We start from the raw sequence: 27,253 nt of genomic DNA on the forward strand, positions 1-27,253 counted from the left end.
ATTGTCCAGGCTTTTTAAAAAGACTGTAATACGTGGGATGGAATCATTGTAATAGTGAGTTCTGAAGAAGGCAAGGCAGCACTGTTTTAGTTAGATGGCAATTCCACATTGCTTCTATCGAAGAAGCTAAAATGTGAATAGAAACCAGTAACCTGGTGCTCAAGAGCTTAATGTAGTATGGACTGTTTTCAAAATTGGATGGTAAGTCATAGTGGTTATCAATACTGTGCTTTTGATTTAAAAAAAAAAATCTCTGCAATTCACTGGAATGACATCACTTACTGCATTGTTAGAGCAGCTCTTAAAGCAATTCAGCACCAGAGTTGAAGAGGAAAAAAAGGCATGCTATGAGGAAAGGGAATGAATTATATCTCTAAGATTTTTAAGAAAACCTTCTCTCAGACCTGGCCTACTTCTATCTCTAGGTTCTGGTGAACCTCCCAAAAGTTTGCTCTATTGAGTTAAGATATGAACAGGAATTCTGAATTTAATTACAGGTTATAATTTAAGATTGCTTGGTTAATTATTTGTGTATCACTTTTTTCTTTAATGTCGAAATCAAATAAATTTATCTGCTCCTGGTTAACATAGCAGCCACCCTTAACTTTATATGAAGTATATGGGATTTGAAGGCTATTATTTAAGAGCCTACCTGATGCCTGTGTCAATCTTCATGGAATTCAAACTTTCACACAATCAATCAAGTCTTTTTACCCATAGAAAATATTAAAAAATGAGGACAATGCACCCCCTCCTTGTGTGAGGTCTTTCCAGGCAGTTTTCCAGGTGAGCACCATCACAAAGGTCTTGCACATTGGTGGGCTCTCTGTCAAAGTCTGTGTTATTACTAGTGATTAGAAGTAAAGTGTGTGTACTGGCATACTCACTGTTTCATTCAGGCCACGAATTCATGTCACTTAGCTGGATATTACAATGCACAGTGCCAGCAGGATCTTGAGAAATGTCTGTCAGAGCTAAACAATACAGAGATAGAAAACTTTCAGTAACTGTTTGACAGACTATTTTTCTATGAACAGTGGTATGGACCTCACAGAAGGGTTTACGAGAAATGCAAGAATGACATTGCTATGTTTCTTCTTGAAAATGACCAGCTGTGAAGGTGAAGCAGAAGTAGCTTCATCTTCGAGAAGTGCTTCCTCAGATTGTTTGCCACATCCTTCCCTCAGGCAATGTAAAATAGGCCTTAAATAGTTACCTCTGTTTTCATATTGTAGCTTGTATTCAGAGGTAAAGTCACTATGCCTCTTGTGAAAATTTTGCTAGATGAGAACTAAAATGCCACTAAATAGTAGTGCCATTAAAATAATAGAATGTTGAGCTGTTACAGTGCTTTGCTTCTATTCCAAGCCACTACATTTTCCAATGGAATTTGTGTTAAAAGACAGCATTGAATTATGTTACGTAACAAGTAGACATTCTGATGGATAGAGACATCAGGTAACTTTTCCAGAGTCACAAGAGGAGTCAGTGACACCCAGGAAGAGCACCCACAGATGCTGACACTTGAGTGTCTGCAAGAACACGAGACCATCCTTCTTCCTGCATGCAGTGAGAGGCATCATCAAGAGGAAGTACTTTCTGTGGTTTTAGAGAAGCTCTTCTGGTCATTCTGATAGCAGCAGAAAGATAGAAGATATTCTTTTATAGGAAGGACTGGCTGCGTAGCCTTTGCTAAATTTTGTAATTTGGCTGCTCTCAAGCTGGCCTCYCTTTTCCAGGGTTGGCTAAATATTCCCCATTCAGAAGAAGGAAGAAAGCTAAAAATGAATCTGTACAAGCCTAGCTTTGCAGAGAGAGTAATTGTTGATGGGACTGGTGAGTAAAATACTCCAGAAAGTGTCCATCCTGAGGTCTGAAACTCTTTGGCAGCTTTGTGTGGTACAAGGTGCTCTAGGGCAGAGTACATGGGCAAAGAAAGATTATGGAACTGATATAGAGAAAAGATCTTTACTGCTAATCTTTAAATCTAGCTCTCAAATAAGTAATGGAAAGCATCAGTATGCTCAGCTATTTTTTTTTTTAGTGATTATGAAAGACGGTCATTTTTTTTCCCAGGTTAACACTTTTCTATTTTCATTAGTCATCTGCCGAGCAGTCTCTCTGCTCCCCTTGCTCTCCCATCAGTTCACCCTGATAATAATTCTACAAGCAACGAATAGTGTAAGTAGCAGCAACACCATGTAAGCAGGGAAATAATGATTAACACTTAACAGAAGTAGTTCAGGAGATAGTCAACTGTCTGCTAAGCTTTGRTTATTCTGGGTGGACACAGTGAAATGTTAGGAGTGGGGAGGGAAATGCAGGGAGCTCCTGTCCCATGACAAGGAACGGGTGCCACYCTGGGCGTAACTGAGCAATAGCTTTTTGCTTCCTCTGATAGTTTCTCCAGAACTAGATGTGCTGGGGGATTGTGGAAGCATCAAGACTGCCTCTGTAGCGCTAGGTCTCATGGAAAAGCTGCACTTTGTCATTATTTAAAATTACCTAGTCTGTAGTGCTATAAATAACAAAGATAAAAGTGTAATAGCTTTATTTAAAAGTCACTATTTATCCACCAACAAGAGTTTTGGGAAGTGAGGAGGGTATCAACCATTTTATAGTATGTGAAGCAAATGATGGAATTCTGAAATTATGTCAAATCATTGATGGAGAACACTTCTTTGTGTTGTCATCTTGGAGTGAGATGGAAATGCTAAAAAAGAAGTGGCATTTAGTTATCTGTTATTAATAAGAATATGCTTTTCTTGCAGAAAGGCAAAACCATTATAAATTTAAAATCACTATTATAGTAATATTGCAATACTGAGCAAAGGCCTTAGGTTGGAGGTCCCATTGCTTTAGGTCTTTGCAAATAGTAAATAACTATTTCTGCCTTATAAGAGCTTACAAGGTCTTTTTAGCCAAGGTTCTCTGTGAGTGGAGTGTGTGKGGGGGTGGTTCTTGTTCAGCTGGGACTTGGAAGTTGTCACCTTCTTGAAATTGTGCAGGAAGCATAAAGTAGAGTAAGTGCAAATGAAAATGAAAGCTGAAGAAACTGAAAGAAAATGCGTTTATGAAATAAAAAGTTGGTGAGCATGAAAAAGTGCTGAGCACAACTTGTTTCAGTGGAAATTTAGCATGTGTAGCAGCTGGTAAGAGTAGGAGGCACTTGGGTATGTAAATGTACATAGCCTAACTCTGCTTAGTGCTGGAAGTTCTGGGCTGAGAGTCCAAGTCATCTTTTCAGGCAACTCTGGGTCTTTTCAGGCCCAGATTTTCAGGGTCTTACATCTTGGAGTCTCACTARAATGATTTCTTGGGCAGAATTCAGTTTTACAGCCTTTCAGTTCTTCACCTTTTCAATACTGATTTCCAGTGCTTTCCTAGAACATCAGACCAGGTTCAAATTCACATATGTTCCCTTCTAGCAGTCTTTCTTCAGTTACCATTGCTCTAATTAAACATTGAGCAGATATTCTGGAAGTAGGTTTTTTCAAAGGGGCAGCGATGCTGATGTTTATCCTCTTATAGTGTGGCACAGCAGGGAATGGCAATTTATTCTTGTAATAGGTTGACCAAGGATCAGCTGTAGCATTAAAAGATTAGGTAATCTCAGTTAAATCAGTTAATTTCTACTGAGCTGTTCTGTAGTAAACTTAGCATGTTTATGTGGATGTGAGGAATTCTTGGCTAACCTTCCAGTAGTGTCTGTCTTGTGGTTGTAGCCCTGCGTACTTCACAATCTCTCACACACTCACTGCAGCGCAGTAATAGGTTCAAGGTAGGCCACCTTGTATGTGGGATGTCAGCAGCAGCACTGGGGGTTTTGTTCATTAGATGTCAGCACCCTCATTCCTCACTATCCTCTCCACTCTTCAGAGTTACAGYAGCTGGGACCTGTGTGGGGCTTAGGCACCCTGCAACAAATGTTCTGCCCARTTCTCCTCAGCTGCCCTGGATGCTGGTGACCCCACTTCAGTTTGGTGTAAGTTTGTAGCCAGGGTAGACACCACCACTCTTTCTCCTAAGAAAAGGTGTTATTTTCAGTCAGGTCTAATCGAATGTTGTATGTTAATTTTAATCAGTTGTGCAAGAAAATGGAAAAGTGCCTTAGCCCTAAAACTGAGTGCATTTYTGTTTGGACCCTGATCAACATGAACAGAAATCGCTCTGTTTTTCTTTTGGCCTTGGGAGCCGTTATAATGTCAGCARGGATTATGAGACACTTCTGTTGACTTTGTGCTGTGTCTGCAGCATCTCTTCTGTCCAGTTCTTTTGAACTGCAAAAAAATGTGTCAAATCAGCTCAAAATAATTTGAGGTGTGCTGGTTTTGCTCACTTTTGCTGTGTGTAAGCAATAGGTTAAGTGTGTTCCTTCCAGCAAGGTCGAGAAGATGCTTTAGCAATTTAGCAAGTATGGGTCCTTAGAAGCACTGGAAATTGTGCTYACGAGGTCCTAAATTCTTAATTCTTTAACAAATAACACCTTTGGTTCGTGTGTGATAAGAAGAGATATTATTTGTAACTGTGTATTTGCATGCTTTTGCATTGATTGTTAAAAAAATCTTTTACTAAATGGTTGTTTTTTGTGTTTGCATGGCCAGCATGTGAACAGTTTASCCACTACATTTGGGTTTGCTGATGCCCTGTTTTGCATCTAAAATGTCTTGGCAAGGAACACAAAGTGTTTTTCCTCYTCTTCCCCGGAGGCTCTGGGGATGCTGCTGCACTAGCTGTGTCTGCYCTTCACCATATGTTTAAAAAACAARAAGCAATTACCCCTGCTGTCAGGCAGCCATTGAGTAATGCACATCTTTGCCTTGGAGAGGGTTTGCAGCCCCCGCTGTGCTCCTTGTGTGTGGGAGCTGCGCACATAATATCTGAAACCCAGGACGGTGCCGCTAACCCATCATTGGCTTTGGATGTTGAAAAAGCAGGAACTCTAATGGACTGAGCTCTAAAGTCAATAAAAGATTGTGTTTTGCCCTTGCTAGTCTTGGCTCRAGATAAAAGTAACTCAAACATGATGTGTTTGATTGGTGGGACTCGCACACAGTGGAAAGTAYGTTAGCGTTTCAGATTTACAGTATTTCTAGACCTACAGCATGTGTCCAAAAATAGCCAGTAACTTCAGCAGAGAAAGCAGAACCCATGTAAAAAGTGATTACAATATGCTCATGGAGCAAGGTATTTTGTACCCTTGAGGGTAAATGCTTGGTCTTTGTCTGTAAGCTTAAAGGTTTTTATCCCGGCCAGTGTTACAAGCAGATTGCCCCTACGTTTATAATTTGCCTTGTTATTGGCAGTCAAGCAGAAACTTTGAGCTCATGTTAGAGCTTGCTAAGTAAAATTCAAGAAAAGATGCATCACAGTAGGTAGRTTTTTTTTAACACAAGAAGTAACAGTATTTTTTTCTTCATTGTGCTTTTGGAAGGAAAAAAGACCCACGTTGTCTAGAAAAATAGATCACTCCAAAGGCAGCACTCAGGATATAAAATTTAAGTTCAAATGCTTCACATCTATTTGTGTTATAAGTATGTGAAAACAAAGCTTTATAATAATAGCATTGTTTAAAAYGTCAAGCATCCTTTGCAATAGCCACTGCTATAAGCCTTCCACCTAAGTGTGAAATTTGACCTTTCGTATTTCCTGTGTTAAGATGTAGTTGTAGAAGGTATTTACTGTATTTAAATTTTACCACAATAATGTAATAATTTCAGGTACATTTTTCCACCCTGCTGCAGCAGTGCAAAAGGTCTCATAACTGAAAATCAGCTTGGGCTCAGCAGCAGTTCTTCTCCCAACCTATTTTAATTGCCGTGGTTGCTTCTCTCCTGACTGAACTATCGTTGCAGAGGCAGTTTCACGAGGACTTTCCTCCTGGGAAGGCACAGGAGATACTTGGGACGCTGAGTACAAGGCAGGAGCCCCCAGGGGGCTTAGCGCGTTGTAAAGCAAAGAGAAAAGAGACGTCTTGTGCCGGGGACAGGCCCATGTGCGCCCAGCCCTGCGAGCGTCGCGCTGCACCTCGAGCTTCGTGGTCTGGCAGGGGGAGCCAGGGACCGTCCTCCTCCCTCTTTGTTTGTTTGTTTGTTTTTCCCCCATAAGGCTTATTGTAACCTCTACTTTGCACAGCAATGTCATGGGACGATAGAGCTAAGTTAAACAGAAAATCTAGCCAGGACCAAGAGAGTTGCATGAGGAATTACTAGAACAGAGGACTTTTTCTCTGTTATCCTCTTTTTCTCCTAAAATCATTGTGTGTTTAGCACCCTCTGCCACCACTGAAGTGATTAAAAAGGGAAGAACCAAACTAAATTTGCCACCTCAGGCAGGGAAGTGAAAAATGAGTGTCAGAAAATGTTGCATCATGCATCTGGAACTCCAGCACTGAGAATGATACAGGTACCAAGACAGAAATATATACTGCTATTTATATATGAATTGCAAAATATTTGCAAGTATCAACAAAAGATTTAATTGCAATTGGGGAATTTCAAGTCTTTTCTTATAAACAGCAAGTGATTTAGGTCCACAGGTGTAAGTCACTGATGCTGCTCGGAGGCTGCACCTGGCTCCCTCAGCAGAGTTTATGTGGACAGCTGCTTGGAGAAAAGCATCTTCTGAAGTTATTTTAGTTGCTGTCTCAACTTCCCAGACTAYGTCTTTTCCATCCATCTTTGCTAGCATTGCAATAGCAGTGTAAGGCAGAGGTGTGCGTTGTCCTAGCGTAGCTGGCCAACCCAAACCTCGGACTGACCACCTGTGTCTTGACTGACCACCTGTGTCTTATCTTCCCTGGTATCCAGAGAGCTGTCTGAGTGTAAAATCACTCTTGGACTTCTCTYGTAAAGCTGTATTGTAAATGGCCGGATTTCTCACAGAAGCTTCRTGGAAGTTAAAGGGCAGCAAAGTTTTAATACGTAGCATGTGCACAGTGTGCTCGAGTCTTGCTCGCCCCAAACTGTGTGAGGTCGTTCTCACCAGCACAGAGCAAGCTGCAGGAGTGGAAATTGCCACCGGCTTGAAACTGCTTTATGCRCTGGTGGAAATGACTAATCAAGGTSCAAAGCAACCACTCGCAGAGTAAGGTCTGGAATTATTAATAGTGCTGTGGTTTTGCTAGGTCAGGAATGGTGCAGCTGTTTGTTTTTTCTTGTGTTCCAATGGACCAGTGGAAATAAATGTGTTTTATTATTTTTCTTTCTCATGACAATGCTAATTTTTCACTAGCTAGCATGTGTGTCTGGCTTGAGCGCCAGGCTCTGTTTTGATACAGCCGAGGGAAAGTGGCACTTTCATTTGCATCGTTAGCCTCATGTAAGTTAATAATAGTTAGTATTATTRTCTGGTTAGGATTATTGCTGGTATCTTCAAGCACTTAAGAGTTATTAACTAATGAATCCTCACAACATATCTGTGAGTTGGAAGGTAAATAAATATTAATATTTCCATTTTAGCAGAGAGGGACCCACTGTATGAAATAAGCAGATTAAGTGATTTTTTGTGGAGTTAGAGGTGGAGCTGGCACRAGAAGTCAGGAGTCCTTGATGTAAACCCTATGGAGGAGCCCCAGTGCCTCAGAGCTTATGCCTGTCCTTCCAGCTGCGCGGCCTCCGTGTGAATCGAYGCCTTCACGCTTCGCCTGTTGAGCCTTTCCAGTGCCTTTGTGCCTTTTCAGGACGAAGTTGGTGCTGCGTTGGTGGTTGCAGCCGTCCTGCCGAAGGCCGGTTGCCGCGCTGYGGCGCAGGGCTTCCCGCGTGCTGCGGCACGAAACAACCCACACGAGACGATGTCAAGAGGGAGGCTACAACCCCCTGTGCTTCCCCTGCAATCGCCTGCCTGGGCTATGGTCAGAACAGCAGTATTTAAAAGAAAAATCCCGGTCTTCCCGTCAGACCTGTAGTACCTGGCCAGCGCTTTTGCAGAAGAGTATTGCTTATTTGTGCTGCTATTCACTGAACGCTGAATCGAAGCTGGACTACCCAAAGCAGTGTCTCTGGCTGGGGAGCCAATTCTGTCACTCGCACAAACTTTCAAGGAACRTTTGTGGAGCTGTGGGAATCTAGTCTGAGATGCTTGAATATAGTGAATGCTTTAAAATGCTGTGAAATATTCTTAGCTGTGTGCAGAAGCTTGATCTTCTTGAGACAAGAAGATCCTTGAGACAAATGATTTTTCTTTTAAACCAGGCCCTAATATATCCTTTCCTAAAAAAGCTTCTCCATTTTGTACTCTGCAAGGAGATGGCATCTTAAATGACTCCGGAAGGCTCTTGGCAAGTTTCTACATTGACAAAGCCTACAAACAGAAATGTGGTCTAAATACTAAAAGGACTGTTAAATCTGCTTTCGTCACTTAAAAAAAAAAAAAAAAAGTGTGCTAAAATCTCTCAAAATATCTGCTAGGGACTTTCAACACTAGTACATATTTATCTGCCTGCAGCCCTTTTTTATGCATAGAATGCAACACAATTTCTTTTGTTGGCTCTAACGAGTATTTTCTGTCTTTCCATACAGCATCCTCATGGCAGGTTTGTGTTGGTGAATAGAGAATGCCATTTTTAGTGAATATATAGCAGATATATAGGTCAAAGCTCAGCTGCAGCCTTGTCTCCTGGAGGAATTGTTTCCATCCATGGCACGGCTGGCTGCGGGTCCCGCTTGYGGGCAGCCGGTGCAAAAGGGGTACAACGAAGGAGGCGGCTGGATTTCGCCCCATCGACCTCCGCAGCCCGGTCTCCCGTCGGCCTTTCGCTGTGGTGGTATCTGGTCTTCTTCCTCTCCTCTCTTTTTCTGAGACTTGGTCACATCTTTGGGGCTGCTTCACAGCTGGGAGAATTTCTTTAATTCTGGTGAGGTTTTACGTCTGACTCTGCATCTGTTCCCACGGCCGCGCTGTTCGTGCTGGTTTGGTGTTTGAGCCGAGGTGCTGCTGCCGCCGGTTGGCGTCGAGCAGCGGGATGGAGAGGCACCGGCCCCTCTGCRGGATCCCTCCTGATCGTCTGGGTCCCCTTAGCCTGGCCCCTACCTGCCTGCCCCATCCGAGCTGCTCCTGCTTCTCCTTCCGCCATGTGGGGAAGAAATGGGTCAGAACTGCGCTCAGCGTTTTCTCGGGGTATTTCCCCTATTTCATCCCTCTTCATTTCCCGTTACAGCTGGCTGATCTGCTTGAGAATAGGTTACAGCAACTGGAACTATAAATGATTTTAGCTTGGTTTTAGCAAAGGCTTTCAGCCAGAGGGAAAGAAGGAGTAAGAGCACTTGGAAAATGTTTGTGTTTAATGAAAGAAGGTTGCCTCATGGATGAGCTTCCCCGCCTGCGGGGCTGGGGCCTGGAGGTGCCTGCCGGCGCCGGGGCCGTGGGCTCGGAGCTGCGGCTCCCTCCCGCTCRCTGCTGCGCGGTGCGCAGAGGCCGTGTGTTTGACTCCTTGTGGTCCTGTCGGACGTAGCATGTTCCGCACCAGGATTCGTCTGTGTTCAGAGGTGGCTCCAGCGTCTCCCGTTGCTCACAGAACCATTTACAGAGCTACCAAAGCCTAGAGAGCTTTTTCACGTGGAATTTTTGCCTCTTTCTCTGTACAACCAGAGGAGTTTAAGAGGATACCCGTCCCATACTGTTTAGACTGTAACGTGTGTTTTACAATTGCACTTTGTATTGATGTTCCTGCAGCTCTACAATGGCTTCTGAAAAAATATATATAAATATACTTCTGATTTCCAACTGATTTAACACCAGAAAATGCTTTTCTGATTCAAATACATGTTTTATATTCTGTGCTGTAAGATTCTCCCTGCTATGTTAAGCCAGTATCAAAGCACGATGGAAGCAGGCTTTATACGGCTTTTCCAGGGTTCACACGGCTGCACTTGTACCGCTTTTCACGAAAATAGATGCCATCAGCAGCAGCCTCAGAAATTCTAAGCTGAACGGATCACTTTACTTTCAGCTTAATAAACTACAGGTTATAATGTATAAATTGTTTGGGTGGCTTTTCAGGGAGCAAAGCGTCCGCATCGCTGTGTGTAGGGAGGCGCTGCCTGGCCGCAGGGAGGGCAGGGGCAGCCCGTCGGGGACGGGAGCAGGGTGACAGCTCGGGCAGGGGACGCGCCTGCAGCATCCGGCCGCGCCATTGCTTTCCGGGACAAAGACCCTCTTTTTGTTGGGTGTTTTTCTCTCTTACGTTAGGTGGACGCCCGCGTTTGGCTGCCTCAGCACGAAGCACGGCTGAAGCATAGTGCTGCGGTTACGGGACGCGTGCAGATTGCAGCCTGTAAGACACGGTGAAATCCTGCATCCTCTTCCCTGTTGTCAAGTGGCAAAACTATTGTTGAAACAGCAATTGGAAAGTTTAATTGCAGTATCAGGTGCAGAATTACCAACACCTTTTTTTGTTCTCACGAAGGTTCACGTGATCCCTGGCTACCTCCAGAATAGGGGATGTGGAAAGAAGTCCTTGATACGCTTTTGTCTTTGCTTCCCGGCTGTAGCATCTGAAAGCTTGCTTGTGAAGATGCCTTGTTGCTTCGTCACGGTGTAACTTGGGGGCTGTGGTACTCTTCTTCCCTCTCTCCAGAACGAATGCTCTCCCGTCGCAGACCTGTGCAGTGCTGATCAGCCAACTCTTCCCTGCCAGTTCTCCAGATTTACCCGGTTACTGGTATGTTTTCAATAAACACAGATGAGGGGAAGTATGAGACACCATGTTAAAATGCTTCCTGCCCAGTCCCTCAAAGAAAGGTCCTCGTACAAATGCTTGACATACAGATCATATTCGACCTTTGATCATCTGTCATTTTGTTGTAAGAAAGCATGCCATCGTTTGCCACTGTTTAAAATAGCCCCAAAGGAAGTCAGGGCTTAATCTTAACCTCAAACACATTGAGCCCTGTATTTCCTATCCAGCTATACAACGTGCTATCTGGTTTCCTACACCTCAGGCCGGCTAAGTTTAGTTCCTCCAAGCCAGCTGTTAAGAGGAAGGGAAACGGTGTTCACCGTGGATAAAGAACTCGCTGGGCAGAGCTGTCCCAGCTCCTTGCCACTCTTCTATGTGTGGGTCTTGTAAGCAGCAGGTGAAAAAGCATTTTTGAGGTTTTTCAGTTAAAGTTATTTTGAACTCTTCCTCTTCATCTGCCCCGTGAGTTCACACATTTAAATTTCTGATGCCATGCCTCCTTGGGCTTCTCTAGAAAGAAAATTATTACTTGTATGCTTAGGCATAATAAATTAACAGTTATGAATGTCATGTGGTTAAGCCATTGCTAAATTCAAATTAAAGTGTTACACATTAATTAATATTTTATCAAATCCAATGCAGTCTCTTAGGTCTTTCATCTTAGAAAGCAGACAAATTAACAGGAATATATACAGCAGCATACAGGGGTTTAGATTGCTACACTAGAAATGTTATTTATCACAGAAACTGGCTACATAAAATATCCATAATAAAACTGACCTATTTTTCCTTTATATCAGTATGTTTCTGTGCCCATTTGCTTCAGGCAAAAGGATGTTCATCACAGAAGAAACGGCTAATTCCTTTTTCGCAGGTAGTCTCTCAGGTCTGTGGCTATGAAAGTAGGACGTCTTCTGGAGACCTTCATATTTATTAACTCAAATGCTCTTTTTTTCTCTTGTTTTTTTTAGCACAATTGTGATAATTCCTATGTAACTAGGAATGCTTGTTTTTTGGGTCATAGCTGCTACCCTCATGGGTTGTTCAGCTTTCACAGGCTGTTGGTTTGGGGAGGATCCAGTGCATCCAATACCCCTATGGTACAGGGAGCTGTTTCTCCAAAAATGGCAGGGCTCTTCATGTTAGGATTTGGTTTGACCTGATTTACAATGCAAAATCTAATATCTCTGTGAAACCTGCAGGACCAGGAAAACCCCCATCTAATTCTATTAAGCAGTGGTTAAGCACTTTCTTTCTGTTGTGTCAACAAATTTCTAGCATTTCAAATCATGGAAGAAAAAAATGCTTCTAATGAAAGGAACCTTCTGGTGGGTGCAGTAGTTCAGTGCAGATAAGTTTAGCTGTGTGTGTGAATAATTCCCTCCCAAGCAGAGACTGAAGAAATTCTTGTGAAATTCATATGAAGTGTTATTTGCTTTTCTTAGGGTTGTGTACAGTTTCATCTGAGTTGTTCTGATATTTGTATTACATTATATTCTTCGCCTGTGTTCAACCTTTGCTGTATTGATTTGCAGCACTCTAAATTCAGCTCCGGATTTGATATCAGAAACCATTTCTCATAGCAGCAGGGTAAAAAAAAAATGTTTACATAAAATAATCCAGTCTAACCTAAGATATTGCAGACTTCTGTAGACTGATGATATAGGAAAGAAAAGGTTGACAAATTTTAGCTTTGTCAGACTTAACACAGAGTAGGAAATACTGATTTCTTTAGTAAACAATTTAAACAATTTTCTTAATACATGGAAATATCTCACTTGTCCTTCCCCACCAGAAAACTTAATGCTCTTCTAATTTTACTGATCTTAAAATGGGATAATTCACATGCTTAAACATTGCCGTTTTCAACAGAGGCAAATCGGGTCCAGTGTCAGCTTGCTCTTTTTTAAGAAAAGAAGCATTTAAATTCATGAGGAAAAGAACAAAACACCAAGGTAGCTTCATGGTAACTCTTAAATAAATTTCACTGCGGAGCGCTGTCACCCAGATAAGGGCAGAGAACACACTGGATGGGGGCGTGCGGCAAATGAACGTGCAAAAATTGTCTGAAGCATGTAATTGAATTCTCATTAATCCAGTCATGGAGACAGCCTGATGGTACTGCTGTATTACCCTGCTCATAACAGCTAAAAATACAAGAAGATGAAAATATCTGGCTCGGATATAGCTCAGAAAACTACTGCAACAAATCTTTGGCCAGTCAGGACTAGTTAATACAAAATTCARAGCTGAAGATCCTCTTAAGCCAAAGGCGATTGCTGTGATGAGGTAGCTCCCAATACATGGAATAATTCTGGCAAGTAGTTGCTAAAGATACTATGATAACAAATAGAGAGTGGGAACGTATTTGTCAGCTTATTCTCATAAGTGTTAGCATTCATAATCCTCCACCTTTACTCCATCTGATGCATACATAAGTCATCTCATTGACTTTAATGCAAAGTGTAGTAATACTTAGCCTAGTTAAGGATGGCATACAGTAGCCCAGATTAAGGAGCTTTAATAAACTTTTGCAGGCCCAGCTGTGTTGGTAGCAGCATTTCAGTGTTGCTTCCTAACTGAGTTAGCTTCTGAGAACCTTCTGTCATCCCTGTGTAATTCCAAAGGTGCAGTGCTGCCGGTTTGCAATAGCGCCTTTGTTTTCAATTGGTAACCTTATCATTTCATCTGTATTTCACTTGATGGATTCAGGAACATACGCCTCCACTCTCTGGGAAATAAGATCAGCAGGAAAAGCCTAAATCAGTCCATTTGTCTGTCATGCATTAAGCAAATGGTGCTGACAGTAGGAAATGCGCAGCGCTTGATGTGTGCATTTGGTAACTGCTTGGACGTAGCTAACTTGGACATTAAGCGTGGTCAGCGTTTTATAGTGCTGACAGGATCCTGACAGATAGCCATAGAGAACTCAGATGAGAATAAATGAATATAAAAAGAGTATAATTACATTTTTATGTGGATACACCTGTAAATTAGTGATTTCAAAAAATTACTATCATAGGCTTATGTATTATTTAAACAACTCTTTGAGGTGTAAATAATTTTAAAACTATTTTAATAATACAGTATTTTTTAGGATGATAATTCAGACTTTGAAGGTGTCTGTATCGGAATAAAGGAGCTGTGCAGGCCTCCTGGAAAGTCAGTGCTCTTGCTGCTGCCGCCCCTTTTGTAAAAGGAGACAAGCATCTGTCCCTACACTGACTGGCAGCTTGGCAAACTGGGCCACAAAGAAATCACTAGAAACTGCCAGCAATTATGGGAATCCCTGGAGAACTGGCATGAGGTGAGATAATAAATGAGGGAAAGAACTAGTGTGCCCAGGCGAGCGGCTGGCCAGAACAACGTGCCTGCTGATTAATGGTGGTGGATACAACTTTATATCCTGCCGGGGATATCACAGAGAGAGGAGAATTGGCATCAAAGAAGACAGACTGAAGACAAATGAAGTTGTGGAAGGAAATACTAGGGACAGTCACATAGAATGATAAGCTTTGCCTGATTTAGCGTGAGTGTGGATGTATAGATGGGATATGGACACTCTCCTGGCAACGAGCTTTTGCTGTCAGAACAAGCCCTGTGGGCAGCTGCAGTCGTCTGGACAAACACTAGAGCTTCTCGGCCCGTTAAGTTACTGGCTGGCTGGCACAACCGAAGTGCGTGAGGAGCATGCGTAGGCATGTGTCTCTGCTCTACTGCCGTTCATGAAACTTGTAACCTGAAGACAAAGCAACAAACTGCGTTTGCCCAAATGCCATACAGCTTATGTGCCTGCACGTAGTGGAAAATGTGGGTCAAGGCTGTAGGTCCCAAGCACGATATATCCTGCAGCTCCCTGTGAGGCAGAGCAGCAGCTCAGCACCAGGTCTGCGACTGAGGGGAGGCAGGGACATGGAGCAATAGTACGAATATGCTTCTGTTGGACAGAGTTTGCTGAGAGAGTTTTCTGAAACAGAGTCTGAAAAAAATCTCTTTGCAAAAATCCATTCCTTCAATTGCTTTTAAAAAATGCAAAATATTGAGTTTAAAGAGCTGTTGGCTCCTGCCACTACTCCTTTTCCTTCCAGGTCCTTCCAGCTGTTCTCTGTACTGCTCCATTACCTGAGGAGAAGAAAAACCCGTGTCAAAGTTCCTTGACCCATCGTCCTACCTTCCTGGTCCTCGTTTAGAAACTGGCTCTGTCCAGTGCGCTTGCAGCTGGGCCAGGAGCGAGCCCRGGCTTCTGCAGCTCTTCTGTGCTCTGCCCAGCCCTGCCTCTTCCCGTGCCAGCCGCGCTGCGCTCGGCTCCCGCATCGCGCCCGGCAGGCCGAGCTCTCCGAGGCCGCTCACCGCTGCGGGTCGGCACGTGGTGCCGCGTCCTGATGCTCTGGCGCTTGGCGCCGCTCTTGGTGAGAGCACAAACAGTGGAGAAGTTGGGACCGCGGCAGAGAGCAGCTTGGGACGCTTGCGTGTACACTGAGTCTGTCTGTCTACCCACGGGAAAAGGAAATGAGCAGACTTGGATGGCAGGGCAATATTCCCGATGACTGATTGTGCCCATTGTATAACATCTACACAGAGCCTTGAGCAACAGATGACTAAGTATCATCTGATTCTCTGTTATTGAAAAGTAGATGAATGTATGCGCTTCACTAAATAAAGGAAATGATGAAATTTGGGCAACATACTCAAAGAGTTCTATTTCAAAACTCCTTTTTCCGTTTCAAGTCAAAGGAATGATTTCTAACAACCTCAGCAAGGGTTGGAATAAGCCAAAAATGATAAGAAAAAACAACCTTTTGCTGCTAAAGTTGGAGTTATGATAATGAGATAGTGATAGAAACTGCTGGAGTTTTATTGTGCATGTTTTGAATGTAAAGTTTGGAGCTGGCAGAAGATTTCCTACTGTCTTTAACAAGACTTAGGTATCTCTTTGAACTTAAATGTGTGGCCAGTTGTATTCTGCACTTAGAAAGTGAGCACCGCTCATAGAAATGTTTTTTTTTTAATGTAAATTGTCTCCCAGCATGATCTAGTGTGAGGCAAATCAGTACAGAGCTATGTATACGTAGTACTGATTCGTGGCAGAAATACTGACGCCAGAGTCGGAGAGCTTTTCCTTGCCTATGTGGACAAGGGCTGTTTGCCGCTGGAGGAATTTTTAGTGTATGACAGTAACTGGCAGGYGAGGGCAATAATTCGGGAGGGCTTGATCTGGACAGACATCCAATGCTGAAACCCGGTAGTCTGAACAGCGTGTGCCAGCGCCCGGGGTTTCTTCAGCGCTGGGTGTCTGTTGTGGCCTCTCGCTGCAGAAATTTCTACTCAGATAACCAAACTTTCTGGGAAGAGTAGCCAGCATAGAAACTGCTGAGTAGACACAGGATACTATCTCTATCCCAGCCAAAGTAAGCCTGACTTTGGAAGAAAGCACTTGCCTCCGGGAGCGTGAAATCAGCTGTGGGGAACTTTGTAGGAACCGAAACTCTGAACGCAGCGTGGTGCTGCCCGGCTGGCGTCTCCCGACCCGGCAGCGCGAAGCAAACGCGCTCAGCAGCCGGCGGGCCTGCCCGCTCCCCACGTCATGTTTCCTCCCAGCGCATTGGCGCAGGAGCGGCGGCGCCAGCGAGCCGTGCCGGCCAGCTGCGCTTCGCCCGCGTCCTTGCCCCGCCGGAGCAGCGGGCGCGTGGGCAGCGAGGGGCAGCGGGACAGCAGCCGGCGCCTTCCCCAGGTGCCGCTCTCCCACGGCCGCTCCAGGAGAAGCTTTTGCTGTTTTAATGCGACCACGGGAACGTGCTCCCACCTGACATCTTTATGGCGTTACCCGTTCCTGTGAAAAACACAGGAAACAGCAGAAACGCACAGCGTTCTCGGAGCTCGCTGGCTCCGATTGCCGCTGCTGCCTGGGTGTGACGGGAGCAGCAGCGCCGCGGGCCCTGCTTTTCTCGCGGTGGCTTCCTCTCCCCGCGGCCGGGGGCCCGAGCCCCTAGCGCGCGACGAGCGGGGACCGACCGCGCCGCTGGTGCCGGTCACGGCAGCGCTCAGCGCCGCGCCTCGGCTTCGCCCGGGTGCACCGGCGGGACGGCAGGCGTGGGGCTGGCGTGCGCCGAGGGGCTCCCTGCTTCGCCCTGGGCCCTTGCAGGCGCTGGTCAACTGGGGCATTTTGCTTTGGAGCCTTTAGCCAATTTTTGCTGTATCTGAGTTGATCTGCCCATTTCCTGCTTACAGCTTAGTGAGCACCCAGGTTTAGTCTGTTCCTCACATGCACTGTGGCATTTAGAGACGTTTTGAGATCTTGGTTAGAGATCTGAAATGCCTGTGAGCTCCCCACTGCACGCCCATGTGCCGACCCGGCCACATTTTGGCTGGGGAGCCAGAGCTCTGCGCTGCATCCGGTGTTGAAGCCCTGCTGCTAACATTATGCTTATTAAATAATACAGACGTTTCTCCTGTTTGCCAAACGGCAGGGATCACTAGTGCACGCTGGGGAGGCATGAACCATTAAAGCTTCTATTCTTTTTTAATTAGGCCATATCTAATTAAAATGGTTGCCTGCCATTACTAGCATTTATAAAGCATTTTCTAAATCCGCATGACTCATGGGTCTGTAGGGATGCAGGCTGCACTGCAGTCTCTTYGGGATGTGTTTGCCTTTGCCGTGYGGCCATCCTTTATCATGGTAAGCTGGCAGTGTCTGTCTGAATTACTGCCCGGTGCGTACTGCCAGCCCGCTGGGACTCTGCAGCTCTTGTTATAAGAACTGATTAGCGTATTTTGCATATATATGAAATCTGGGCTTGGGATCCAGTTTTGACTCTGAATGGACAGATTAATTTGGAGGTAGAATCAGGACTGTCTCTAGAAATTGCTGGAGGGGATTTAACAGATCAAGAGGACAGGCTAGGTCAGCAGTCAGCTACTGAAAGCAATCTGGAAACACTAAAGTCTTCCTATTTAATCCAGAGGGGAACAGGAACCATCACCTATGCTTCTGGCAGCCGGTTCAAGCTCAGCTCATATGGAGTTACTATTTGGGAGAGCGGTAAACACTGTGGCCATCCTATGGAGTCGGGTGTCCTTGGGCCACCCTGTTAAAGTCTAGATGAGCAAGCCACATACAATTAAACCAGAGGTTCCTGTAAGGGGAACTGCAGAAAGCCCGCCTGGAGCAGGGCGAGYGATGGGAAGCTGAAGCGGGCTGTGGTGGGCAGGAGTTTTGCCTACATTTGTTTGAAGAATAGAAGTGAGCCTGGAAAGGGTGTGTGCCAGGGAGGGAACCAGTCTGGCTGGTTTTTGGGAAAAAGCGTGGTTTCCAGGCCCGGTTCCCTCCTGACTCAGCTGGGCGAGGGCTGCGGTGGGGCTGGAGCTGGGGAAGCAAGTGCTGGTGCTGGGGCTCCTCGCTGCAACGAGGGGCGAGYGGAGCTCCGGGTGCGTGGTGGCGGYGTTGCTTGCAGCACGCCACGCAGTGCCGGAGTCCGTGGGAACGGAAACGCTTGGGCTGCCAGCGAGTTCCCAGAGTYGCATTTTCATAGGCGATGGGATCTAGAGCAGCAGCTCCTCAGTGGCCAAGTGTCCTCCTGCAGGGTGGTGGGTCCCCCTCGGAGGCAGGCGAGGAGCGGAGCASAGCCGGCGCTCTTGGGGGCCTGGCRGGAGGGAAGGAGCAACTGTGGCAGGACCTGCTGATGGAGCAGCTCAGAGCAAAAGTTCAGCTCTGCAAATCATGGGTGTAGGGGGGAGGAACTGAAGTTGGTGGCGGTGTCTGTGCAAGGCTTAGAAGCCMATTTCAGCTATTTCAGTTCTTTCACTTTCACAGCTATTCTGTGAAATTTTTCTTCCAAGTTTTTCTTCCAAGGGATATTATTCTATGAGAAACATGGATACAATGCTATTATTGTCTTTCCATTAAGTCAGTGCATCTTAAGCAATACATGATGAGCCATAAAATTAGGTTAAAACTGGAATCTTAAGAAATAAATACGTTTTTWATATAGGCTTGCCCATCTGAGATTATAGCATCTTTATCCTGAGTGTTGTACCTAAGAGAGAGTAAATTGTCATRCCTGCTCTAATAATCTAAAAAGCAACATCTTTTTTAAAAAGTAATATTTTAAGCCTTATTTTATAGATCAGGAACTTGGATACAGAGAATCAAATTACTCCCAAGGCATGTAGACTAGAAATTAAAATGTGTCTTGAATTTCCAGTTTAGTCTTAACCACAAAAACAAATTTTCCYTCTGTGTGGGGATGGTTTGTTCTGGATTTCAAAATATTTCTGAAATGCAATGCTAAAGTAATGTAAAATTCTTGCTGCGTTATGGTTGCTCCTTAGAAGCTTAGACAACAAGTTTTTTCACCCGTGGCCTTTTCTCCACTCACTATGGGTTAAAATATAAATTTTCTTGTCTCGAGCAAGATTGTCTTTACTAGGAATATTTTTTTTCTTCATTATATTTTGAATAACAGTTGCATGCTTTGTCCAGGTATGAGCTTTGCACTATTTTTGGTCACACAACAACAACAATAGTAGAGAAGCCCCATTCTATCTCCTGCAAAAAAATACCTTGGTAATTAATGTGAATGCAACTATGTGTCGAGTGACACTATTTTGGCTTTTACAAGCTTTCCTTGTGCTCTTTTTATTTCTCTTTAATTACATGTTAGGGGAAGAAGAAGCTGAGGTTGTACATGGGACAAGGTTGGGGGTTGCGAGCTAACAGRGATGAGTTTGGAGTTATGTTTTCCTGTTGTAGAAAACAAAACTAAGTGATAATCTAGTAACTAGGCTAGGTCTTGCCACCAYGCCTGGCAGTCCAGTTTTCTCCTGTGAATTGCTGCTGCTGGGTCTAACCTGTTGCTGAGACTGCGCCATGAGGAAGCTGCTGCTGAGCTATCTGGATTATCATTTCTGCCCATGTCCCCCATCCAGATCAGCCTTCACATTTTAGGAATGCACTAATTACACCTCTAGACCCAAATGCAACATCTTTGGCAGGTTTGGATATGGGCAGCTCCTTTTACCCAGTTATTAGGACAGAAGACTTTGGGTCACATTGGTTGGATTCTGTTTCCTTTTCAGTTATTTGTTTCATTTTTTTTCTCATTTCTTAATGTAACAGAATTAAGCCCTATTCTAGACACCCACACTTCTGGCAGAAAAAGAACTGGCAGGAGGGTGTTAAAATGAAATTGGCAGGTAACAAGTTTATACTCATTTCTTGTGCTCTTTCCCTCCAGCAATTTTAAGAGACAGGAAATTGGGCTAGACGATCCTTTGGTCTGATCCAAAAAGGTCATTGGTCTGTTTATATTCCMTGAAACCAAGTTATCGAATACCCAAAATAGGGTTTGCAGTACTTACCCTTCATCACTCAGCAGGGTAGCTTTTCAATTTGCTTTTCTTCCTGAACTGAGCRTGTGAATTCAAACTGATCTCATACACCAAAACAAAGAAGAAARTGTTAAACCTGACTGTTTCATTTAGTCTGTTTTCACCAGATTATCTGAAAACAGTTTTCACAATGACACTGTACTTTATAGTGGAGAATTTCACTTTTCACTGCCCTGGTACATACATTGGTTGTGGTTATTCCATGGAAACCAATTCACGCATCTCACAGCTCCATATCTTCCCTGAAAGCACTGGAAATAGGGAGTTGCTTCAGAGAGGGTGAGCTTTGGCACAACGATCTGCATCTGAAAGGGAAATGCTGCCAGAGTGGTTAAATGTAGTCTTAATTATTAGTAGTTAATTATTCCTGGCAGCCCATACAGTGTCAATTAAACAAGAATTTACATTCCCCAACCATTTCAGCATATTTCTCACTTTCARTCTCTGTGTTTAAAGTCCTAAATATGCAGTTCATCTATTAGCAGATGGTCACTTCTCAAAATAATTTTAAATYGTGTTATTTCTTGAGTACAAAGGAGTTTTTTTTCCTGTAAGATATCATTATTATATGTATGTTTAGCTAGTCCTTTTTACTAGATTTACAAGTGTTACTTTTTGTTTGCTTACTTTTGCTTACCTTCTGTTAAGTTTTAGGGATGCTTCAACCCTAGTTCCCTATAGAGTTAGCATAAGAAAAACTGCTTCCTGTGTTTATGTTTTGTTTTCCATGGTCAGGAGCACACTTAGAACRTAGGCAGGTGTTGCTGCTTAACCTCTCAATGGAACTGCAGAGAAAGTATGGGAGAAACCAGAATTCATGTCAACTGACATGAGGTTATGTGGCGGTGCATTGCTGGAGAGATCGTTGCTGGAGAGATCAGTACTACTCGCATTAAAAATGGTGTAACGATGCAAAGCTTCTCAGCGACAGAGCCGGGTTGTCACTTTGTCCGAATGTACCCTGCAGTTGGTGTTGTGTGTCATTATCCCTCCCTGTGCAAGGTCAGGAATCAARCCAATGTTACGTTCAAGCAGTTTCATACATTCATTCAAGCGGTGAATTTTTCCATGTGTGAAAAATGCATAAGTGACATTTCTGTGGTAGAGAGATGTTATACCTAATACCAAGACTGAGAGAACTTCTGCGCTAGCATTTATAGCTTCCGTTCTTGTCAGTGATGAAAGCAAATCTCTGTTATGGGGTTCAKTCAAGAAGAGGGTGAAAGTCTGTGTGCAGTGGCTGAGAAGATGAGTAAGAGGAACCCTCAGAGCAGGCAGCATAATAATAACGTTTAAGATAGTTTTGCTAACTGACAGTACAGAGCAGGATTGCTCCTGCCTTAAAMACTCACGTATTTCACGCTTTCTGTGTTCGCCAGCTTCTCGGGGTGGCAGTAGTACCAGCTTCTTGTGAAAAGCACCACATACTACTTAGCATTTTATAAATAATCATAACAGAATTTCCAGACATAGAAGAACCAACAACTTTGGGGCCATTTCTTTACCAGTGCAATTTCCTCGAAGTAAAAAGAAAATTGCTCTCTATGGATCTGCAAGTTGAGACCGAGAGGCGTATAAACAAGCCCTAGGGACATGAGCTGAAGAGGGTTTTACAGACATGGAGTACCTCGTCGTTTAAGGAAATTGCTCCATCCCTGCACTAAAGTGTGCATCATTATTATATTAATAGTTGAAATAGTCCAGTGGGTATAATTGTGAAGTAAATATAAATATGTGTCTTCTGGGGCTATGTAAAGCTTGCGTTCAAAGGCAGAAGCTATTGGGTAATAGACACATTTCCAAGTTAACACTTCATCGTCATTTATACTGATACCAAGAAATTTAAAAGGATAATGTCTGTTTGTAAAAATGATCATGTTTGAGTCYGTAAAAGGAGAACAATTCAGTATCACAGGATAAATTGCACATATATACACTACTGTATCATAGTATATTGAGTCTAGGAAGAAGTATAGCTAGAAAAATTATCAAAATAGCTTATGAAGAAGCATCATGCATCCCTCCTCCTGCAAGCTGTTATCTTCCTCAGTTATTTCTCTGCCGAAAATATAAACATAATTCCCTTCTCCTTTGCAGCCGTACCTGCCACTTCTTACACTTAATCAGCTTCTGATGATGGCTAACATAAAGTGAGCCAAAATGCACTTCCTTTAATTCACCTATAGATGAATTTAAATACCCCACAATGCTAGCGATGGCAATAAAAGTGACAACCTCGTGAAATTCAACACAGATCACCAATTCTTCCTAATTTTTGAGCATTCTTTTTATCAAAGAGCCTGATTCTCTACTGACTCGTGTTTTCTGTAATTGTTTGTGCTGGTGCAAATTCCGAGTAAAACATCAGTTCTGGTTTGACAGCCTCTGAGACCTTCGGTGCTACCAGTGCTACCTTTTCAAGACTTGTAATTCTTTCTTTGACATAGTAAATAACATTGGCAAATAGAAGKGAACAAAACCCTCCACTCATTGGTTTGCACAACACTTCAAAAGTATGAGCTGTCACCACGGAGAAAGGGCAGCTTGTAGCTGCTTTAATGGCTCTTTGAGAAATCCCTGGCACCGTGACTGAAAATTTCTTGTGAAGTTTGTGCCAACATTTGGTTGCAGGGTATTACCTGGGTTTATAGTTCTTCTTTCTACTGAGGTAACAGGTTTTCTGWGCTGAAGACATCTCCAAAAAAAGGGAAAGGGATCTCTGTCTCATACTTAAAGTTATACTTGGCAGGGCTGAACAATGCCGGGAATGTACTGAACACAGATGATGAGCAGGAGGGGGAAATAGGCTGTCACTCGTGCTTTGAGCAGATCATGTGTCAAAGATGTGGTCAGCTTGCATACAAAAGGACAAAAATGTCYTTGGGTCCCCTGTCAATTTGGTTGAGGAAGGATGGTGTCACTTACTAGAAAAAACTTCCTGTATTTTAATAGATAAGGGGCAAACCTTTTCTCTGAATTCATTGCCAGACTTTGCATTTAAATACATTTGATTTTCAAATACATATTTTTTCTTAGAAGAATTATTTTAATTTTTGATCATCCAACTAGCATTTTACTAGGACTCGATATACTTGTTTTGCGCTTTAAAATCTTCCTCCTCCACAGCCTTTTCCAGAGGTTTCTACATCTGCTTCTCCTTTGATTTTTTGAGAAGTCCTAGGCTTGTTTTTGCTCTTCTATTTTTAAATAAGTGACTGGTGATTGTCATCCACTGTGTTTAGGAGTCAGTTCCAATTCCTCTGAAGCCTGATCCAAATCATTAATTGACTTAAAGATTTGCTCTTCAGAGAGCACACATTTTATTAATTTGAGTTATGTAGAATTGCATACATAAATGCAGAGATTTGCAGAGGCAYCTRTGAGATCAGTGCTTGAAATTCATATTGAGCAGTGTAAGAAGCAGGACTGAAATCTCTTTTTWAAAAAATATATATATTTGTATCCATGTATACATAAATAAAAATATTTTTCATTCACTTGTATGAAATTCAATTTTCTTCCTTGTTTCTTTTATTGGTCTGAAATATTCATTAGTTTGAAGAAGGCCAAGAACTGATTGGCCAGTTYCTGTTTATACAAATACAGACAGAAAATAGGGCAGGTAACTGTCCCTAAAATACACATATTTTAAGGACAGTTTCTTATCATTTTTGGCCATAGGTTTTCAGTTTCCACTTAGATTGGAAAAAGTCATCAGATGAGAATGGAAACTGTCACAGCTAGGACCTGCTGCTATCTGTTTGGCCTTCTGAAAAAATAAGCAAAAAATTAAGCTGGGGAGTTGAGCAGTACCTAACAAATTTTGAAGCTAATAATAACGCTGCTAATTCCAGACATAAAATCTGGAATTTTATGTGTTCAGATAGTCTTTTCTTTATTTCCAAGACAAACTTTGTTCTATAAGCAAAACTCTCTACTGTGACAATCCCAGTGAAGCCTAAGAAGCCTGCTGATAGTTCACCTGCAAAAGCATTATTGTAGATTCACACCTAAAGCACATTATGTGGAGGGCCAGGTTTGCCCTTGGTATTATTTCATCCTTTGCAGCTTGGTCCTGAGCAATGATTGTCTTGACTTTGTATCTAACAAGTCTTTTTATTCCTGGAATTTAGGACCTGGCAGGTGATGTTTGTTCAGCGAGTGATGGCTCAGCTACCTCTACACCCTGAAAATGGCCCGGGAGCCTTCCAGATCCTCTAGAATGCACATCCTGCCAGAGGAAATCTTATACTTAGACACATTTTATTTAAAGAATGTTTTACTTCTGCAAACCTGCAGCACAGTTACATCATATGCTTTTCCTTGCAGAGGGTTGAAGGCAGTCAAGCTAGAACAAATGCCCTGGTATTTCACGGAGACTGATACAGCTATATGTTTTGTGCCTGTGTTGCTCAGAATTACCTGTGTCAGCTGTCCTTCGTTTATCTGGCTATGTCTTTTAAGTGAATGCTGATTGCCAGCTTTGGGATTTCTCTGGAGAAARTTTACTCTGATTATAGGACATTAAGAAATACCTTATTTTATAGAAAGATGAGAGACTCTGGCAAACACTGAATAGCATGATCAAATCACTGACAAGACTTGGAGTTTGTTTCCTTTCCTTAAGCTATTTACTCAGCAYATGTAAAGAAATCTACCTGCATGCAACCTCCAAGAAAAGATTTCACATTTGATTTCAGGCAGGAACTGGCTCAGGACAGCTAACAGGAAAGAACTGTTACACTGTTCTAACGAATGGCTGAAGCTAAAACTTCCRAAGTAAAGATTTAGAGTATTTAGTGCTCATATTGTCATGTTAGAGTTTTGCAGTGGTGAAAGTCACCTGCATGCACAAAAGTGAATGAAAGACCCACTGRTGTGAAATAATTTTTTGTCATCAGTTGAGGAAACTAAGGTGAACATAACRGGACACTTGGAAGCTGCATTTTGTCAGACAGCATTTTATTACTCAGACCCAGCAATGTGCACTGTTCTATTGACAAGCTAAAGCAAACTGACTGGTCTCATGTTGCTACTACGCCCCACMAATTTCAGGTGCTGATCGGGGAGCTGAATGGTACAGGGACCGGTACCACAGAGAGGCATCAGASAGGTCTGGTTTTGATTTGCCCACTCTGCATGAACGTGAATGACTTTAACTTTTATTTTTCTTGCTAAAAACCTTTAACATAGCAAGAGCTTGAGCTGAATGTAGTAACACAAGCTGCACTGACTTTTACCAGTCTCAGTGGGCTCCTTGTCAACACTGCTAAGCTCATACAGCCAAACAACAAGGTGGAAAGATGTGAATGCTAAAGGCTGCTGCACTCTCTTCCATTTTTGCCTTGACTCTGATGCTGTCAAGGCAGATGAATTCCCTCAGGTTACTATAGCCACCTTGCACAGATAGTGAAAAGCAATAGTGTCTTGTTGTAAAAGACCAATTTTTTTCCACTGAACCTTAACCGTGACCCCAGCGGTAAGGGAAGAACACTCCTCACAAGGGTGCTCTCCTCACCCACAAGCCAATATTATCTTTCCCCAGATAACTACTGGATGACCTGTCTACAGGGCATCAGCTAATGGCAATGCAAGCCCCAGCAGTGCTAGAGATGCGGCAGCACAAGCAAAATGTATTAAAACCATTCAGTAGAGCTGACAGTTCCCCACTCTGTATCCACAGTGCACATCTGCCTGGCTTTCCTTTCTTCTGCTTGTGTGGATGAAGGAGACTTTAAAGTCTTAAATCTCTAAGTATGCAGAGAATTTGACAATTACACTGAGCTTCTGTTAGTGCCAGGCTTGAACAACCCAATTTTTTTATGACAAAGAGCATAGCTAAGTGCATTCACTAAGAGTAAGTATGAAGTTGAAGCTTTCATCTAGACATTCTTGAGCAGCGCTAATAGTGATCCCTGCCATTTGTATTCAGTGATTCTGCGTGCTTTCCGCTTGCTTTTTTCACTGCATCCAGATATTGATCTGGTGGTTTAAAATTTCCTTTCACTACCAGCCCCAGCACTTTATCCTCCTGAGTGTCTTTCAGCTTGTGATAGGTTAGGGGGTAATCTTTTCTGTGTAGCTCTGACCGCCTCCTTCTCCTCCTCATTTTTTTTTTTTTTGAGTTTTCTTTTCATCTCTCTTTTTTCTTTTTTCCAGCCTCCAAGACCTCCAAATCCTCCTTCCATTATTAAATGCATACAASAACATAATGTTATTAGTTCATGGCAGTTAGTATGATAAGGAAATATAAACGTTAAAATATCCCTGAAATTAGAACTGTATGCATGATTTGTTTTTTAGTTCAATATTTTTTGAACATTTTGAACTGATGTATTCCAATACCTAAAAATAAAATTCTTCCTAAGAAAAGTCCTTTTTGAGCTAGTGTAAAGGAGGAGGAGGATATGAGCCCGTTCAAAGGGAGAACTCCGAATATGATGTTTGCCCTGCCAGAGTCAATGTCAAAACCCGTGGTGACTTCAGTGAGGTGGAGATTTCTCCAGTGAAGGCTGTGCTGCTAAATCAGGCTGCTTTGATTGCTTTCTCTGAAAGCTCTGCTTGATTAAGCACTGCCGGCTTTGCTGGGTGGACAGGGATTGGGGCAGGGGAGAGGATCACAGGAATAAGCCCTGAGCATGCTAATGTATTTCAGGAAGCAACAGAAAACAGGATCTGATTGTACCAGCTGACCTGAGCTCACATACACGTAGCCTTATTAAGTGGAGACTAGTCAAACAGTCACACAGTTACACTGGCTATAACGAGTAAGGATTTTCTTCATTAATTATTCAACAGCAGGAAGATTCATTATGCCTCAGACTGACACTTTTTACTATCTCTTTACCATTTTATCATCATATGAACAAATATTAACAACATATTTTTCCCTTTTAGAGTAATCATTATGCTGATCTTCCAGATTGTTTAAGGTCTCTGAGGCCCAGATATGAATCTGCTCTTACAAACAGTTGATACCTATAACTGCTATTCATTTTTGTGTGTTTGATTGGCATCTGGTTAGTACCTCTGTTTTTCTCAGTTGTGATTGTGGTCCATCAGTGGCCTTGATCTTGCTAACTGTTAGATATGAGCTTAACTGCATTCCTGTAACTAATCCCAGTAGGCTAATTTTAAAAGGACATAATGACTCAAATTCATGCCTAGTATACTCTATTGAAATTA

The 27,253-nt window shown here is 43.0% G+C and overlaps 1 protein-coding gene across 5 annotated transcripts in view; it reads left to right on the forward strand.

Moving 5' to 3' along the window:
- Positions 1-27,253, forward strand: part of SLC25A24 (solute carrier family 25 member 24) — a 73,238-nt gene that overhangs the window by 37,593 nt on the left and 8,392 nt on the right. Inside the window, exons 11-12 of one of the 5 annotated variants that reach the window (XR_014895091.1) lie at positions 24,202-25,181; positions 26,228-26,543. The gene's annotated coding sequence lies outside the window, so the exon portion shown is untranslated. Of the gene's footprint in view, positions 1-8,519; positions 8,601-24,201; positions 26,551-27,253 lie in introns of those variants that run through there. The other 4 variants (XR_014895089.1, XR_014895090.1, XM_085299068.1 and 1 more) reach the window with 4 other exon arrangements.

Source organism: Rhea americana, unplaced genomic scaffold, assembly GCF_003343005.1.
Source record: "Rhea americana isolate MKP2758 unplaced genomic scaffold, rheAme1 scaffold_144, whole genome shotgun sequence".
Taxonomy (NCBI): domain Eukaryota; kingdom Metazoa; phylum Chordata; class Aves; order Rheiformes; family Rheidae; genus Rhea; species Rhea americana.